Below are 20582 nucleotides of genomic sequence, written 5' to 3' on the forward strand. Positions count from 1 at the left end.
TACACAGATGCTTGGTGACTGATCCATCTGTCACCATCAGTGGGTGCCTACACTGCTGTCAATGATGATGGGCCTGCCAGAAAGGATACACTGTTGGGTTTGAAAGCTGACCCCACAGAGCAGTTATTGTGGTTACACTAACACGCTATGATAATGACTGGTATTTGTGGAGTGACAGAAACAGCATCGGGTATGGAGTAAGCATTATCTCAGGCAAGTGCTGTATGGGCCTTTGGAAGGTCATGGAGTCATAGGCAGGAAACTGGGGCTTAGAGAACAATACAAGCCTGTGCGAGTTGACACATTGTTGGGAATTTACAAGAGAAGCATGATTCTAATGTTTTCTGCCTGTTCACTTTCACTATCAGTAAAACCAGAAAATAATCCACAAGAAAATGCTCTGTGCTTGAAGATGATGACTTGAGCCTTGCAAATCAAAAAGTGAACACATTTGCTTTAAGGTGAGCATGCCATGTAGAGTAGGTTAGAATAGGAAACTGAGACCTCACAGTGCAGGTTGGAAGCACAGTGCAGTTTTCTTCTCAGGATTGTGTGTCTGTGTCCTTTCAGCGACATCAGGATTTCTTTTTTTTTCTCTAACGTTGGTCACAACTCTGAAGATATCAGAGACACTTTTATTTCTTATACCTGAGTACAAATACTGTGGCATACTGTTTGTATGGGATGCTAGACAGATCTTTGGTTTTCCATGGGGCTGAGAAGACTGTGGTGGAGGCCAGTGGGCAAGGAGGAAGCACAAAGTCCAAAGAGCAGACACCCTCCCCTCTCTCACTTGACTCAGACTCAGAAACACAGGCTCAAAGTCGGAGCTGGATCACGATCCTTTAAACAGTTCTTGACAACTTTCCGTAGGGTTTCTTGGACTATGCAAAAGGAACAGAAAGTTCGTTGGAAGAATTCCCCCATAGCAACAAGCCCTGAACTTGAGTCGTTAAAACGGTCTCCTGGATCCCCAAGGAGCCCTCATGATATCAGTCTATTGAAAAGCCATTCCTCAGACTTTAGAACCCCCATGAAGGGAGGGAAGCTATCATCTTCACATGAAAACACCCTCCAAATATTTACATGGTGCCATGAAGTCTGTGCTAAACACACACACACACACACACACACACACACACACACACACACACGCATAGTTTGCTCCTTCAACTGTCTAGAAATTCTCATGAGAATTTTGATGACAGCTATGTGGAAGCTTTCTTCTCCCAAGAGCCTGGTGAAATTGCATGGGTGCGTGATTTACAGTCAAGGAAAATATGCATTGCCATAGCAATGCCAGTCGCTTGAAACACACAATCACATGTTTATGAGGGCAGATTAATGTGTCTGACTTGAAGACATAGGGCTCAGTGGAGTACAGAGGGATAGATATTGCTATTGTTTTAACCTTGCATTGAAGATGGGAATTTTAAATTGAGCTCTATTCCTTCAGATGGTAATAAGCAGAGAACAATTTGGTTCTGCAGTCTTCAGATCATTTTAGTCCTAATTTCATATGCTCTAATTGTTTGTTTGCCTAAATCAGGAATGCATACACCATGTTTCTCTCTATAAATATAAATACATTAATATATTCAAGACTGATTGCAACTCACTGAATAACTGAGCATTCTAATAAGTTTCAAGAGCCAAGATGGATGTCCTTTAGATGCTTAATGAGTCATATACATTTAAAATGCTGTGCATATCCTGAAGAAACAAATTTGAATATAACAGGGTAATACTTTGAGATGGGAGTGAGAAGGAGCAGTAGATTCATAACTCTGTGTAGGTAATCAGAGATGCCTAAGCATAAAACTGGAAGTGGTAACTTCAAATGTCAACTTTCCTGAGATTTTTCAACTCAAACAATTAATTGCATTTATGAAAACAGGCAAAAATAATAAAGCACAATGAAGCCCTAGGTAGTTTCTACTTGGGGCATGTGGGCAAAGATGACATTTTAGAGAAATGCATACACACACACACACACACACACACACACACACACACACTGTACCAGATCCATATAAAGACACATACCAATCAGGAATAACAAATAATTGATAGGCAATATTATTGAAACCTTAACTGGGAAATTCTCTCATATACTGTACTGTTTACTGTATTTATATCCATGAAAAATAGCACCAAAAAGTTCTTTTTATGTAAAAAGCATAATATTACTTAATTATTTATGTTTCTTTTGTAAAAATTGCATTTTATATGTGTGTGTAAGTGTTCATGTGTGCATATGTGTGTGTGTTCATGTGTGCAGGTGCCAAAGATAGTCAGAATGAGCATCAGATCAATTGAAGATGTAACTGAAAGTATTTGTGAGCCCAAACTTGTGTTCTAGGAACTGAACTCCAGTCCCTTGATAGAGCTGTAACTTCTCTTAATCATTGAGCCATTTCCCAAGCTTTTGTACCTGAGTTTCTAGCATACAATTGGAAATGTATTAGGAAACCATGAAATTCAAGCTCTTAGTTTAGAGTTAAAAAAAAAAACTTTGGATCAAAAATGTAAATTTATCAAGATTATTGAATTTGATATGGGTAAACCAAGGCTAGACCCAAGATTTTCCTCCACACAAATTAAAGAATATTTCTCCATATTATGTACATTAAGAGACAACCTGTTGGTAGCTATGTTAGATTTTGAAATGGATTTCCTCTGTCTCATCCCCATAACCTCCTGGAAAATGTTTTGCCATCAATTTTGGTATTTGACAGTTTAATATGCTTATCTAATGTATTTTGATTGTTCTCTCTCCAACTGTCCTTGTCAGCTGTGCCCTATTACTGCTTGCCCTTTTCCTAGATTTGTGACTTTGAGTTATTTGGTTGTGTGACCTATTTATTTAGTTTATCTACTTTAAAAAAAACACCACCAAGAATTTCTTTTCCAAACATTATTGCTTCTAGAAATTCAAGGTTGCAGTAAGACTGAGTTTATCTGAGTGCATGTGCCTTCTCTCCTTTTCAGGTTCTGTTAGTAACTGAAAATATACACTAGTATCATTTGTATCAAACTTTAATGACCCCTCCAAAAACTGGACAAGACCAGTTTTCCAAGAGACAATACAAATTTCAAGTCAAAAGTGAGGTTGAGTAGGAAACTTTGTAAAAGTTTCTCATTGTATGTGACAAGTTTGAGCCCACTTCAGACCCATCTGTGATTCCTTCTTACACCCACAGCCACCCTTTGTTCCTGATAGTGCTTATCATTTTTGCATAAATTGTCCTACTCACTGTCATCTGATTAGAAAATAAGGAGGCATAATTGGTGAAGGGTAAAGAAAAAATTTCTCTGAGAGTCCATCCTGAGCTTGGGTCTTTTCCTTTGGTGCCTTGCATATTTAATATGAGATGCTCTGTTCTGAGAGTTAACTTTTCTTTCTGTCATAGAAAGAATTCCAAATCACTCCATTTGTTGACCTTTTACATTGTAAGCAGATGTACTAGAGCTTGTATGTGCCGCCTTCTGGTACTAAGACCTGTATTCCTCCCACAGTGTCTTATGACTCAGATAACATTAATACAAAATGACTGCTCTTATAGTGGTGAACAATAGGGGCATATGCATTTGAACAATCACAAAATTGAGCGTGAACTAAGATACAGCTCTAAATTGATATATTTATTATTTTTATTATTACTTTATTACTTCTTTTATTTTTGAGTTTATCACACAAACATGACATTTCCCCCTTTCCTTTATTTCCTCCAAACCCTTTCAGATAATCATCATTGCTCTTTTCCAAATTATACCCTCTTTTTTATTAATTGTTGTTATATACAAATAAGTACATATTCATAAATATATAACTAGAACCAGCTCAGTCTATACAGTGTTACTCATACGTATATTCCCAGGGCTAAGCATTTGGTACTGGACAACAAATTAGTGTGCTTTTCCCTGGGGAAGACAGTTTCTTCCTCTCTGGCATTCCTTAGATGCCTATAGTTCTGTGTGGAGCTCAGGCCTTGTGTGCTTCCCCTCCCCCAGCCACTTCAACATGTCTACTTCTGTGGCTTCTTCAGCTCACTCTTAGGCAGTCATTTAGGGATTCTCTACAGGTTAGTACAAAACTCAGTCAACAATCAAGCATTGAAAATTTAATCTTCGTCAATATGAGGCTAGTTATCTTCATTTACTTATAAATTATTTATAAAAAATTTCCACTGGTTAAAGCGTTGGTGGACAAACAGGATAGTGAGTGCATAAGGAGTGATAGTGATTTGTCACTCAGTTCTACAGAAATCAAAGTGCAAGCATTAATAAACAGAAATGTTTACTCCAAATCCTTGCACTACCAGGAGCTGACAAAAGTCGTGTCTGAAGAAATGATACAGTTTGCTGAGTACCAGAAAAGCGAGTAGAAAACTAACCCATCTCTGATCTCTCCTGGCTTTACATAGGTATCACTGATTCAATCTCACAAGCAGGTTCTCACACTTGTTTTAATTCTTTCCAAACACAGGGCTTATTTTTACTGACTGCACTAGAAAGATTCTAACCTGTTCAATTTAGATTTTAAAAGTCGAGATAGCTAAAAGAAAATACAAGCTAGATGGGACACCATTTCTTCACTGGAAGACACCCCAGTGGTATGAGCCCAGCTGCTTCGGCTCAAGGGGGAAGCAGACAAATATTAGTGATTTAAACAAATACTAGTGATTTAAACTCCTTTCTTTGTGACAGACAGGAACTTGTGACCAAGGTTTGGCATCTTCAGGGTAGCAATTCTCTTTTTATTCCCTAGGAGTTAAGTTGCTCCTTAATTAGAATTAAGTCTCATAAACTGATCCTTTTGTCATAAGGCTCAGTTGTTACCAGAAATCATTTCTTCTTACTTATTACAATACACTCCTCTCTGCAGAAAATAAGTTGACTAAAATAAGAGGAGCCCAAAGTCCGAGCCATGCTTAAGTGTATAACACAGATATATTTGGGATATCAGTGCGGTTGCTCAAAATGGACAGGTGAGGTCACTGGGTTGACTTGTTTCTGCATATGCCCGCTGGAAACATAAATGTTTCTGGGTAGAACTGGATGCACTAGTCAAGTGTAGTCTGGTGTTGCCTTTTGAAAGTCCATTTGTACGGATAGGAACCCGAAGCACTTCAGGATCTGAAGGGAAATGAACTACTATATGCGGTTCTTTAGGCTGTCAAGGTCTGGACAATACTGATAAAAATGGCAATGGATGTTTCGTATTATTTCCATGAACTAATACCTCCGTGTATTCATTTCTCCCTGACCATCAAGGAAACCAGTGCTAGATTTTAAAGTCATTCTCAGACTTTTCATGACATTAGAAAGTAAAATTGAGAGGAGGATTTAAAAAAGAAGTATTTCTTTATGTGAGTCTGTTCATTTTGAAGCTATTGAAATTGATAGCTTTTAAGAATGATAAGTATAGAAGGACTTGTAATAAATAAACTATATTTGGGGATTTTTTTAAAACTTCTTTATTGAATCTTTGGATGTTTCACATCATGCGCCTTATTTTGGAATATTTTAAACCTACTAATGCCTACATATTTTTTATGACATATCTTATACCTCACTGGAAAATGCTGTATCTGTCCATCCATCTCTCTCTCTCTCTCTCTCTCTCTCTCTCTCTCTCTCTCTCTCTCTGTGTGTGTGTGTGTGTGTGTGTGTGTGTGATGAATATGAATGCAGTGGATGATGGTTACACAGAAACTCAAAACTGGTCAAAGGGCAGAAAAATGATTGGTGACAATGCAATCACAAATGGAGCGTCTATATAACAACCCGTCTTTAAGGCTCAGAGTGGCTCAGAGACCACTGTGGAATAGGAGGCAGAAAGACTGTGAAAGCGAGGGGTCAGAAGAAGTGTATTAAAATAATGTCTCCTTGACATCACCCAACCTCTACACTCACGAACTCACAAAGCTGTGGTTACCTAAACAATATAAAGCCATCCAACATTCCAGTGGGAAAAAAGAATCCATGAGCCCCCAAACTTAACTGAGGACAGTTAATGTCTTTTGGATCAAGGAGAGTTAATTTTCTTTAAGATTGTGGCTCCAGGTAGGTTGATCAAATTTCAGTGCATTACCTTATGTGTGGATGTTTATGGACAGCACAAATGGGTGTTGATGGGTTATTCAATTTGAAAAACAAAAAGGAAAGAGGACATAAAGCTTCGGGAACAGATAGGTGGAAGCAGGTCTGGGAGAAGGAGGGGTAAATATGATAAAGTATATTTTATGAAACTCTCAAAATTCAACAAAATATTCATTAAAGATGTGAATTAAGGATAATATAAAAATCTGAGATTTGTTTAGGTGTACCTTAAAAAGCAAATAACATAAAAATAGATTATTAATATTCAACAACATGAAGGTAAATGAGGAAGGCCTGTACCACCTTTTCAGGACATGAAAAAAAACAGGAGAAAACCACGTAACTAGCATCTACTATCCTCTGACTTAAGTTACGCTAAGACTTACTTAGACTTTAGCACTTTAGTTTAAAAAAGATGTTATTGAGCATACCAGTTCATGACAGACCTGGTGTCTTTTCTTGTATGCGTTAAACAAGATGAGCAAAATCAGAATATATTCTCAATGAACTTGGCTTCTAATGGAAAAGCAGCAAAAATATATATTGATAACACTAAACAGGGTTATAGAGATGGCTTCCAGGTGCAGCGAAAGCACAGAGGGTGAATCTAAATTAGAACTGAATAAGAAGTTGGATATCACAGACAGAATGGTTTTTGTAATGACTTTCAAAGCACATGCAGAAAAGGCAATTATGTAAGCTACTTCACAAAGAGTGTATTGACTATGTAAGGAAATGGATATTTGATCCACTCCCACTAGTTTAGTGATCTGTAAATACTTTGTTTTAGCTAGAACAGAGGATGGTTATAGAGCAATAGAGAGAAACAAACTTAGGCCTGAAACTAGGAATTGATAATATTTGACATTACTACATTTTCAAGGGTTGTGTTGGAGTGCTTGATCAAAATTGAGCATTAGCAAGGTCATTTTAGGGATAATGTGGACAATGGTTGAGAGTTGACAGGCTCGAGGCAGAATATCAATGCATATTCTATTACAATAATTAATATATAACCATAAAAAGAATGATGATAATAAGTAGTAAAGACATTCTGGAGGGACAGAGTTAAGATTTGGGTGGATGAATTAATCCAAGGAAAGGACTCCAAATTGATCTAGTTTCTGGGTAAGAAATGAACTACATAAAAACAGTCTTAGACTTACTCATAGAGTATTTCTCTGTATAGCTGCAGCTACAACTCCCTCAGGATACAAACCAAAGAAGTGATAAAAGAGACCATAGAAATATGCTCAAAGTAATATTTTACAACATTAATGTAAGTAGAAATTTACATTTACAGAAGACATGAGGTCACAGAGAATATCTGAGAGAAAGAAAAACTTGCTGGTTTTTATCACAGACTGGAGGGTAAATTTCACACAGAAGTCATAGGGAGCATAAATAGGGATACTAGATTTAAAAATTGTCTTTCTCATTTAATTCCTTAATGCCTTTTCTCATAGTGGAGTGGATAATAATATTGACTTTGACATGTGATTTATCCACTTCTAGCCTTAATTGTCTATACAGTTTCAGACAGATTTGCACAGTCAGCCCGTCTTGTTTCCTTTTCCTCTTCTGAGAATGGGGACAAACAGTAGAATCCAGTTCTTACCACTGTCATCAGTATTTGATGAGTCAATATATGTAGATCATTAATACAAGTGCCTGACATATGGGACTTCCTGTGAAAGGCAGCTTTCAGTGTAAATAGTAGTTACAGGAAATTGAGTGTAGGTAGGATCCATCCTTCTCACAAACTTTCAGATAATACTAGCAAGAAAACAGACTCACATTAATGGCCTTTATGCAGTTTTCAAAAATGAATATGTCATTGTTAAGCCAGTATCTACAAGTTGGTGAGAGTCTTCAAGTGTTCTGATGGCAGCCTTATCACCATACTCTCCCCGTAGTCTGGGGAGAGCCAGCTGCAAACCATACATAGCCTGTATCCAAGTACAACCCTTTGCTTGGTTGTTTGACCAACTCTTGAACTTTATTCTCTCTGAAAAGGAAACTCTTGTCTTCATATTTTAGCTTTCTGTGCCCTTGTTTAAATTCTGTGCCAATGGTCATTTCAAAATTGGTTTTCTGGTCCACTACTTTTAACCCTGATCTTCCTTCTAGGATAGAGAATTAAGAAACCCTTACTTTGAAGATGGCACAGGCATAAGTTGAAGTCTAAGAGACTTCCACAAAGAATAGGCATTAGATGTTCATGGGAAGTCATGAGAAATGTCTTCTTCCTATCTCAAGATCATGAAAGACTGGGGATTTTTATAGTTATTGAATCAGTGTATCAGAGTTTCTCATTGGATGAAATTTATGTATCTATATCCATCTATATCTATCTATCTTTTATCTATCTATCTATATCTATCTACCTACCTATCCATTTATATCTATCTATCTTATATCTGTCTGTCTGTCTATGTATCTACCTATCATCTTTTAACTGTCTTATTTATCTTTGCATATAACTCAAATAATAACACTATACCCACATTGAACACTTTGAATATACAATTTACAATATTTATTTGTCAATCAATTAAAAAATATATAGTTTGGAATTCTCCATACCACAGAATTATCTGCCCAATAAGTTAAGTAAAATTTCTGGTTTAGACATCAGAGTCATATTTCTTACCCATCTACTTTCTCACGTCCAGTTTCACATAAGGCTTAAAAATGAAAAAAATATATAAAAAATGACTTAGGGAAACATTGAATTGAAGTAAAGAACACCAAGGCAGGTAATAGTAAAGCAAATTAATTATGTAAAATCCCTAAAAATTCACTCAATAATCAATTTACTCTTATTATTACTGTTTTGTACTTTCATAAAATTTTTTTATTCAAGTGATTAATATTTGAAAATTCAGTATTTGGTGGAAGAGTTTAAAGTTATTTTTATTAGCTACTGTTCTTTAAACACCCACTCAGCATGCATTTGTACTTTTTAGTCAAGGAAAACATATGTTCCAGTTTGCCTGGGACATTCCCAGCTCACTGATGTCAATACCTTATGAGAAATGCTCCCATTTTGCTCTCAAAAACTATTTATTTAACTGTTAAATATACAAAAGTCAATAAATTATATACTTTATTTAAAACGAAGCCTCTTGGGGGCTGGAGAGATGGCTCAGAGGTTAAGAGCATGGCCTGCTCTTCCAAAGGTCCTGAGTTCAATTCCCAGCAACCACATGGTGGCTCACAACCATCTATAATGAGGTCTGGTGCCCTCTTCTGGCCTGCAGACATACACACAGACAGAATATTGTATACATAATAAATAAATAAATAAATATTTTAAAACGAAGCCTCTTTATCCTTATGAGCAATTACATAGACACCCATACTGTGAGTATTTATCTATTTCATTTTGCCTTTTGCACTCTAGTATGCTTACTAGCCTCACAATTTTTAAGATGTAAATTATATTCTTTCATTTCTCAGCTAATAACCCTCCAGGGGTCACCTAACATCCTCATTATGAACCCCAGATGGATCTGTAAAGTCCATGATGGCCACTGCTCTGGTGTTACCTTTACATCGCGTCTACTTCTCATTCAGCTGCACTGAGCCCCTGCCTGGTCCTCAGTGGGCCACAGGTGTATTCCTCCCTCTGCACTTTCACATTCTGTTTCTCACTTTTTTTTGGAAACTCAAATAGTCTCATGATTTATTTTCTCTTTTAATTTAGTTTTCTAATTAAATTTTATTTTTTGGCTTCCCTGTTTAAGATAACTTTGTAACTATACTTCTGAATTCCTCCCCATTATTGATTGCCTTTTTCTTTGGCTTGAATATTGCTTAAATTATGTTTATCATACATCAATTACCTTAGTATGTAGATATTTTATATATTAAGATAAATGAATACACTCTAAGTATAACATTTATACTATTTTAGTTTTTCAACCCAAATTAGAAAATTGGGTATACTACATACTTTTGCTCACTTTAGAAGATTGATATTTTAAAATAAGATTGCAAATTACCATATTGCCTCCTAGATAATTTGATTGGCAAACACTTGCTTTTGACATATGTGTGCACACTTTTGATGAATATGGATGCAGGGTATCTACTTCCCTTTGGCAAAGAAGGTGTAATAGAATCAGAGACTCTTAGAAGCTGAGCATTTCGAGAAATCCCCCAGTATAGCTCCTAGCCAGACAAGAAAATACATTAAGGGAGAGAAATATTTCGAATTCAAGTGCATTGACTGGTGGAGGAACCTCCATCATGGTTCAAGCTTCATTGTATCCTTCTGTGATTGCCATTTCACATGTAGTTGCAATCTCAGTGCTCAGCACCCCCTCATCCAACACACGTGTGGAGCTTCAGCAGAGGTTTAAGAATGTGCCTCTGCCTTATGGAAAGCCCATGTTTCAAGCAGTGCTGCTGTTGCCAAAAGCAAGCAAGCAAATAGAAAACACCTATCATTTCACTCTGCTCTACCCTTTCCCCTAAAACAAGATCTTAGTATAAGGCATCAGCATTGCTTGTAGTATCCCTAAACATACCTCAAATTTCACTCGCAGAAGAAAGGACCTCCTTTCCTACCATTTCTGAGATTCTGGTTTGTTTTGCTTGGTCCAGGCCAATGAATATAGACAAAGAAGCAAAGTGAATATAATTCTAGAAATGAACTCTGCTATATTGAACTTATAGTCACATAGAAACTTCATTTTGAAAGCATCTAGAGGGTTTACATCTCCAGTGTAAGTCACTTGGCATCACAATGTTCATCTGACCTGCACACAAGAGTACAACCATTTCATCCCAGTGTGCAGCAAAGTATTTCCCAGGACTCATAACACAAACCACATATTCTGTGGTGATGTAATAGTGTGCACTCCACTTATCTGCGAAGGACGTGATGCTTGTGTAATATCGCATAGACCTTCTTTCTCTTTGGCAAATATCATCTACATTACTAAATTTAAAGAACCCTTCCTCAGACCATGTTTTGGGAAAACTGGTTTGAAGCTTGTAGCCTTGCTTAACTTTTTAAGATACATTTATCAGACTTTGAAAAGAATATTTATCATGTATTCAATTGAAAATAAATAATTTAGTTGGGCGGTAGTGGCGCATACCTTTAATCCCAGCATTCAGGAGGCAGAGGCAAGTGGATCTATTTGAGTTCGAAGCCAGCCTGGTCTATAAGAGCTAGTTCCACAACAGTACCCAGAGTGACAGAGAAACTCTGTCTCTAAAACAAAACAAAAATAAAAATAATAATTTTATCAAGTAATTATGATATTCTTTTTAATCTATGCTTAAAACTACTATGAAGGATGGGGAGCTTTATAGGTACAACTTGGAAACATAAGTATCTATTTAGCCCATGCTTGTCAAAGTAGTGTTGGCCGTTTCCATTGGATCTGAGATATATTGATTGATCATAAAGAACATATTAACAATGCTCAGGTTTCATTTTTTCTTAAGTTACTTGGAATGTGTATTTTTAGCATATTGTGTGGGGGACTTTTTTTGAAGTGTCTTTCTTTTACTGGGGTTGTGCATGTGTGTGTGTCCACGTTCATGCATAATCCTGCTGCACTTATGGGCATCAGAAGACCACTTTGGGTGTTGACCTCACCTTCTACCTTGCTTAAGACAGGTCTTTCTGTGTTCACTTCAACTTGTACGGGAACTTCCAGGGGTTCTTTGGCCTCTTCCTCCCTCCACCCCCATTTCTCCCTTTTAACACAGATTACAGATGCAAACTAGGCACTTGACTTTTCACGGCCTCCATGAAGTCATGTTCTTGTGACTGTGCAGCAGGTGTTTTTAATCTACCAACCATTCAATGTTTGTAATTTCTCAGACAGTTATGTTATATCTCTTTTGATTTACTCTGTTGTTTACTGTTAATCTGGTACTGGTTCCTGATGGTGTTTTTAAATGAAGCTTATTCAGGTCTATAGACACCTAGGGGTTGAAAGTATTCTGTTGTTTGTGTCTATATTCTTTCTTGTCTCCTATTTCTACTGTTTGTTTCATAATAGATCTTTCTCTCAAAGTAAAAGAGTACTTAAGTTAACAATAGCAAAGCCATCTTTAGGGAAACAAAATAGCAAGTGATCCTGAATCTGTGGTGAGGACAAACAGGAGTGTTAGAAAATGGACTGGCCTCAGTCTTCTCCATCTGCATGACAAACTTGAAGGAGAAAAGACATAAGTTTTCATTACACTCTTCTAAGAAAAAAACCTGGCCAATTTTTTGTTGCATTAGTTAAAATACATTTCATCATGATTTTTATTAAACCAAATCCATGGCTCAAAATATTTATGCATATTTTATGTTAAATTCCCAGGGGTTCTGAGCTCATAAGTGTAATCTAAAATGTAAGTTGAACATGAAGTGGATTTCTTATTCTTGGTTTTAGATTTTTGAATTAGAATTTAAATGGGATTTAAACATGTATGGGAGAATTATAATACTTCCATTTAAAGATTCTTATCTCATTTTTTTTTTTGCCCAAATCGGCATGCTCAGTGACATTGAAGAGTGCTGGGAAGGGTGATTAGAATCCCCTACAATCTATTCAAATGTGAGCAATCTGACAGGCGTGGCAAGGATGGAAATGTAGTCACAAAGAAATGGCTTGGCTCCCATTTCTGAGGAATGTCCATATGACGATTTGAAAGCATTAATTTCCAAAGAGCAATTAATATTTCGTCTTAATTAGCTGACACTTGCAAGAGGCATTTTAAGTGATTAGGTTATTAAACATATGAATTGAATAAATGTAATCCTAAATAATAACATCATTTGTTCTTACCCCTTGATGGTCCTTTACAGATGACTTTTCACATATTAATTTAATTTATTCTTACATTGTATGGCTAAGAAAGAAATATTGGGCATTGAAACACAGAAGCTAAGTACAAGTTTCCAATTCTGCCTTGTTAGTTGTCCATATGACTTTGGGCACATTATTTAATCATCTGGCCAATGGCATCACCATCTACAATGATTATCTCATAGAGTATTTGTCAGAAGTACATGCCATTTACTGAGGATTGGCATCAGAAAATATAAGGATTCAATAGTTATTGAGATAGATTTTAGTGGCTTGTCCCCAACATGTTTGCCAGCTGCATAGCTGGCATTTCAACATGGATTTGTCTGAACATGAACTGAGGCTTTCAACACACAAAATGCTTTCATTTCACAGAATGTATTTTATACATGTGAATAATGCACTAGTAAAAGTAGTTAGGATGTACAGATAGTTCAATCAAATTATGCTTCTTGATGTTAAATTAAATGGCTTGTTATTGAGAGTGTCACACAATGTCACTTATAAGACTGCATCTTGTCTCTCAAAGGCTGAAGTTACAATATTGTATAATGTTATTATTGGTTATAATCATGAGTAACCCTTCATTGGATCCTTCTGTCTCATTTTTCTCAAAAAATACACCATTCATCAAATTATTTATGAAACTGAGTGTTCTTGGATTCTTTGCCATAAACCTATGACTTTATTTTATACTATTTTTATGTCTTCTAATAGTCATACATGTAGACTACGGGGAGATAGTTCAGTAGTTAGGAACACATTTTGCTCTTGCAAGCAAGGTAGCTGGCCTCTGTGGGGTACTGCACACATGATACATAACCAAACACATAGGTGAAACACATATACACATACAAATAAAAACCAATAAAATAAAACATTGATAATTACATATATGTCTGTGATTAATCTTGATGCTGGAAGCGGTAGTGTCCAGGCCCATCTTGGTAGGCTTCAGAGTAGAAGAAGTATTCAAGGCTCATCATCTACCAGGGTCTTAAGACAATTCATCCCAGTGTGCTGAGACTTTTCAGAAACTTAGGGAAGTTGTTTATACATTCCTAAAAATGTAACCACTCTCCTCTCAGTACATTTAGTGATCAGAAAAAGAATGAGACTTGGGAGAAACCCAAACAATTTCTAAAGATGATGTCATAACCAATTGGTTATTGTAAGAAACTCTTTGTATTCTGCCATCCTGTCCTTCAAAGATGGTTGCGATTTCACAGAAAGTAGAGAATCAGAACGACTGGACTCACTGTTCACATTACATAGTCACCAACATGCAAAAGAGCCAGGATAAAGCTCACACTATTGGACATGAAGAACCCTTAGCCCTCAGTATTCTGACTACTGTTCCTCCTCTCAGACCTGCCCCGTGCTCTTCCTGTTTCTATCCCTCAATACTGGCGTTACAAGGGCAGGGCACTGTGACATGATGCTAAGAGCACATTTTGGAGACCAAACTCAGACTTCCACGCTTATAATCCCTTTACCCACCAAGCTACATCTACAGCCCTAAAGTGAGGTTTATATTTATACATCTTGATATATTTTGTTTTGCGATAATTTAATATGAATATAATTTCTGCATACAATTATACACACGCTCTCTCCAGAGTTCTTGATCTCTACTAGAAAGATAAAAGGCAAAATGGTATAATCTTTCATTAAAGAAAATCTGCCCACTGGTTTTTTTTTTTTTTTTTTTGGTTTTTCGAGACAGGGTTTCTCTGTGGCTTTGGAGCCTGTCCTGGAACTAGCTCTGTAGACCAGGCTGGTCTCGAACTCACAGAGATCCGCCTGCCTCTGCCTCCCGAGTGCTGGGATTAAAGGCGTGCGCCACCACCGCCCGGCAAAAAATCTGCCCACTGTTTTGAAAATTATTGCTATCAGAAGTAATATCCTCATTCAGGTTGGTTTTGTGTAGGTTCGTTAAATGATATGAAATTTCATTTAGCAGTCACAGGGAAGAATCATAATGTCAATATGCATAGTTTTTGTATTTTCTAATAATTGTGGCTAGGGTTCACATGGGATTTGAGCTAAAGAATAGGAAATGTCTTAAATATCCACATCATTTCCATTTATAGAGAAAGTTTTATTTACATATGCTGAAGGTGTAACAGAAACTTCGCATCAGCAAAACTTATATAGGTTATCCTTTCCCTTTCCTCCCTCCCTCTGTCCGTGCCTCCATGCTTCCTTCCCTCTCTAGTATATTACTATGTAGCCCTAATTGTCCTCACTCTCCCTACCTCACAGTCTTGGGGTTTTCACACATTTACTAGGAACCTGGGCTTTTATTATTATTTTATAATCTTCATTTGTACACATGCCATTCCTCTTGTTACAACAAACGACACTACCATGTTATTATTGCAAGAGAAGCTGGTTCTTAGTCTTGTCTCCATGCTGCAGTTTCCTGGGGTGGGTTCAGAAACTGAGTCCCCTAGTCTGGTCCTCAGCAGGGCATTCAGTTTATCAGGGAGCTGCAGAGCTTCACCTCTGAGGACCCTAAGGTGCAGACAGAATTGAGAACTGGGATTCAGTCAGGAGCTGTAGGTGGGGAAATAAAGACAATTCATACTAATAATTGTAAGTGCTACCTAAACTGGTCTCCCTTTTACTATTTGTGTAGTTTGAAAATATTTTGAATAATGTCCTGACACACAATTTTCTTCTAATACCTGTCCACAAGAGAGTATGTACTTTAACCATGTGGAGAGGTGTTTCTTGGGCTGGGCAGCTCACTTATGACCCAGGAGTCTAGGGAATTTCCACTGTCATTTACTGACCTGCAGAAACACTTATCTTGTCTTCAAATTCCTCCCCAGTAGGTTGTTCCTCTAGTCTTACGCTGTTTGTATTTTTTTTTAATGTTCTTGAGATTTTTGGTGTTCTGCCTGGAACTAATGTGTCAAGTCTAATTACCTAAGCCAATAGAGTTGTTTTTGGGGGGGGTTATTTATAATTATAAATACTATTATTATTATTACTTAGAATAACCAATGGTATTTTTCCCTAAATCTTGATAAGCTTTCCTATGAACCAAATTGTTCATATTTCCAGAAAGGGAAGTACTTACCCTTCTCCCCCTACAAACTCTCTTCATATACAAGAATATTATTCCCCTTCAAACTTCCTGAAGCACTTTCTCTTTCTAACTATTATACCATAATAAATCACAGGAGAGCACAATGTACTCTCTCTGGCTCTAAAATGGAGACAGAAATATTAAAGCTGTGTGTGTGTGCTAGCTGAACATAAGCTAACATTTCTCTATACTTAGTCACCATGAACAGGCCTCAGACTTCAGGTTACTCTAACTTACATCATTAAATCAATTGCATTCTCACACAGAACACTTTAGTTCTTCCAAAGTAAGATCTTAGAATCAATATTCTACATGCAGAGTCACATCTCCCAGTTTAGGAAGTCATGAGTCACCTGATTCTATTATCCTCTTTGAATTAGGGTTTCTATTGCTGGGATGAAATGGCATGATAGAAAAGAGAACTTGAGTAATAAAGGATTTATTTCATCTTAAACCTTGCAGGCCACATTTCGTCATTTAGGGAAATCATGGCAAGAACTCAAGTTAGGAGCCTGGAGTCAGGAACTGAAGCAGAAGTCATGGAGGAACACTGATTACTGACTTGCTCCCCATAGCTTGCTCAAGAAAATGTACTATAGAGTTGCCTAAAGACAATCCGATGGAGGTATTTACCCAATGGAGGTTCCTCTTAGATAACTCTAGCTTGTATCAAGTTGGCAAATAGCCAACCAGAGTACTCTAACTGAATTTTTCTCTTGGGTTGAACATCACCTGAGAGGGAGATGTCTTAGGTACCTTAGGTGAAGTTGAAGGGAGGTGGTTGTATATGGAGATGACCAGTATAAATGCTATAAATGTATGAAACTTCAAGGAATAATACATATATAATAATATATAATACATTTTAAAAAGAAGTCATAAAGGAGTAGGACAAGAATTTTGCTGTCATTAATTTTATCCATAAATGTTAATCTACTACACATAAAAATAGTAGCCATTATTTCTATTACTTGTATTAATTGATTGAATTTGTTTGTTAGAGGGGAAAAACAAACAAAAAGCACAAAAGAAACATATAAAACCAAGAGTAGACATTTCACATGAGGAGTACAAATTTGAAATGTGCTTGGCAGTATGCAAATGAGAGAAAAGTAGCCAACGACATGTATGCATTGCATCTGCTCACAAATGCTGGTGGTCTCCTTTCTATGAACCGTTTACATAGTGAGAATTGTGGAGGCTCCTGCTCTGCCTTTGCTTAGGGAAGCCGGCTGGTATGCAATGTTTAATTAAGTAGTTTAGAGTCACTCTTTTGTACTTTTCTAGGCCTGTTCTACTTTAGCTAAAGTTATGACAGCTTTGCTCTGTTAGTTTAGAATAAAGAATTTACAGTCTCTCTCATCACCCCTCCCTCTACCCTACTTCCCCATTCTTCTCCCCTCCTCTACTCTACTTCCTTCTCTTTCCTCTCTTTTCTCTCTCCCAAAATATTAGTATTTTTAGTGAAGTAAAAAATACTTTATTGTGTTATAAATTGAATATATTACCAATGTAAATAGGTAGATTAAATAATAGTTCAATGTAAAATCCATCTTATAGTGTTGTGAGTATCATGGCAAGGCTATTGTGTTATTGAAACAAAAGTGTATCTTCCCCTTTTCTGTCTTTTTTGATTGTTTAAGTGAAGCAGAGCACACACAGCTTAGAAAATACTATGCACACTTTGGCTATGTTTGTCAAACTTACCCCCCAGAAATCTAATGTATCCAGATAACAATTCCTTGCTGAGCATTGCAGACTATACTTATTTATTCATTATTTCCCATGTCATAAAGAAGAAAAACCACACTAAATATTTCTCCCTTTTCCAAACATGTGATGTCACATAATTGAAAACTAAACTTAATGAGGGAATTGGTTCAAATCTGACTTTAATCATGCACATATTTCCCTTAACAAGATAAATCCCGACTTTGAATTTCATCATCCTTTGTATGAATTACTTTAGTTTAATCTTGGTTAAAACACATGTATTTTTCAAGTATAGCCCGTACGTTGCTCCCATAACTTTCAGGAGTGTTTTGTAGATACAGACTTTATTCCAGTCCTAATTTTAATAGAACACCTTTATCTAGTAACTACAATTTGGTAATTAACTGGAACGCCATTTCAAAATGCAATGATTGGATGGTTAACCTGTATCCCAAAAAACAAAGGAGTCTCATAGATGCTGGCATTGTTACTCTTGTCTTCCTGCCCATGCTTTGAGTTTTTTTTTTACTCCTGATTTGAAGCCTTTCCTATTTCTATTTTTTACTCCTGATTTGAAGCCCACTATTTCCAAAATATAACTGATGAAAAAATGATGATAATATATAGAGGTATTTCCTTTCTAGTCCTTAAGTTTTTGAACCTCAACAAGAAAGAGAGAAGAAAAAAATTGCCAAAAGTACTCAGAAAAATCCAGGACATAAAGCTAGTTTTAGCTACTTCACCTTACACAGGACATGTTTGTAAAAACAACCCACAAAATCTTTGAACAGGATGTGATCAATCTCTGAGCTTCCATGAAACAGCAAAACTGACTTCAGCTGCTAAAAATAATAATGTCTTTTTACCAACCTTCTCTTGCCACACACGTGAGCTTTTGCTAGCTTCTAAAGAACATGCAAGAAAAATGACACATCCCACCTACCCTACCCTAAACGACACAGTGTATCAGAGCCTCATGGGACGCTTTAGCCCATTCCAAAACTTGCTGGAAAAAATCAAGGAAGAACCATGTTTACACAAGTCTGAATGGTGAGTGACCGGGGGAAAAGAAGAGGTTTAATTTGCTAGCCAATCTGTGTCTTCACATCCCGTCTGTAGGTAAACTGTTCTTCCTTGTGAAGGACTATCTGTTAAAGACATCAGTCATCAACCGCAACCAAATCTCAATCTCTTTTTTTCCAAAAAATTTTGACACCATCACTCAAGAACATCAAGGGCTCAGGCGGGAATAACAACATATCATCTCTTTTATAAATTCATAAAAGTTTTGCACCTACCTTTGTCAAGCCTTCTCTGTCTGCATGGGCTGGATGCAAAATCCACCAGCTCTGATGACTGCTCCAGACTGACCAGAAAGAAAGGACTTGGGACGCTTGTCCTTAGTGTCTCTAAGCGTGGCTGCATAGCTGGCTCCCAGCTTATCTGTGCCTTTCGGCTTTCGCTTCCATACATGGACCTGTTCCCAACAGTAACTCCAAGCTGTCGAAAAGCTATCTGGCAGCTCTCAGCCTCATCCAACACATGGGTGATAAAAATACACATATAGACATCCTTCCAGCCAGCCCGTTTCCCACCCACAACCCTGCCACTACACACTCTTACAAATACACTCTAGATTGGCAGTCTTATTCTCCAGATTTTGGCGTATAATCAATTTTCACCTGATTCACACACAAAGCTTGCAGGATGTGAGCTTGTTTAACTCTGGTTTCTTACCAGACTCTTCATTCTGAGAGGCTTAATAATAACATGCTAATGGAACTCGAGAGACATTGAGTGAATAAATGAGCAAGTGAGTGTCTAAATGGACACTGCCCCCCCATCCTACTACATATGAATTAATGGATCTATATGAGATATTTCCTCAACTGGAAATGATTCTTATCCCTCTGGGTGATCCACCTTAAAGGAAAAAGGTAGCAGGAGGTCAAAGCTGTCAAAATCTTTCTGACAGGTTCTTATTTAAACAGTGTTGTATTAGGCAATTGTGGCAGCCCTAATTAAGCTAGTAACACTCGACTGAGAAAATAAGATTTATAAAACGTTTTTTTTTCTCTTAAAACACACACACTTAAGTGAATAAGCATTTGTTAAGCTTGTTCATTGTCAATATAATAGTTTCTGTGATTTATAACTGGCTTAATCCTTAAGCAGGGTATAAACCTTGCCCTGAAGAGTAAAGAGGGGCCTTTTACTGGCATGAAGACTAAGCCTTCTAGTTTGGTTTATTCTTTGACTATTTGCAGTTTAGATTTTCATTTTTTGGATTTTGTTTTCAAACACTGAGTTTTACCCCCTTGTTTCCAAGATCTGAAGTTCATTCTTTTTCTTTAGTTGGAATTCAGTTACATTGCCTCTCCTTCCTCACCCTCCTTCAAACTCCTTCTGTGACCTCTTCTTTTTTGTTTCAATTTTTTGTTACTCTTCTACAAGATGCCAAAATACTGAAAAAAGAATGTACTAATGATTTTCTATTAGTATTTTTTTTTTTAGTTTTGTTAAAACTTTTCTAGAGTCTCTTGTTTGAAGGTATTAACAAAATGGAGGCACACAGGAATAACTTATTATAGCTACTGAAAAGGAAATCAATTTTCTGAAAATAGTCCATTGGGAAGAGGGGAATGAAAGAAACAGGATTGTCAAATAGTTATTGCTGCAGGTGATACATGCAGGGGCACATGTGTAAAGATATTTTTTAGAATTTGTATTTGTTTAAATTTTTCTATTATAAACTGAAAGGACAAACTGTAATAACGATGCACTCATTCAATCCTGGAATTTGGGAAATGGAGGCAGGGGGATCCGGAGTTTAAGGTCATCCT

The 20582-nt window shown here is 36.8% G+C and overlaps 1 protein-coding gene across 1 annotated transcript in view; it reads right to left on the reverse strand.

The window, feature by feature from the left end:
* The window catches only part of Slc8a1 (solute carrier family 8 member A1), a 459309-nt gene extending 440175 nt beyond the window's left edge, over window positions 1–19134 (reverse strand). The window contains exon 1 of the mRNA XM_041631001.1: window positions 19038–19134. The gene's annotated coding sequence lies outside the window, so the exon portion shown is untranslated. The remainder of the gene's footprint in view (window positions 1–19037) is intronic.
* Window positions 19135–20582: the final 1448 nt, after the last annotated feature.

The sequence above is a fragment of the Microtus oregoni genome, unplaced genomic scaffold (genome assembly GCF_018167655.1).
Source record: "Microtus oregoni isolate MIOR12 unplaced genomic scaffold, Mior012 000036F_ref0000092, whole genome shotgun sequence".
NCBI classification, from domain to species: Eukaryota; Metazoa; Chordata; class Mammalia; order Rodentia; family Cricetidae; genus Microtus; species Microtus oregoni.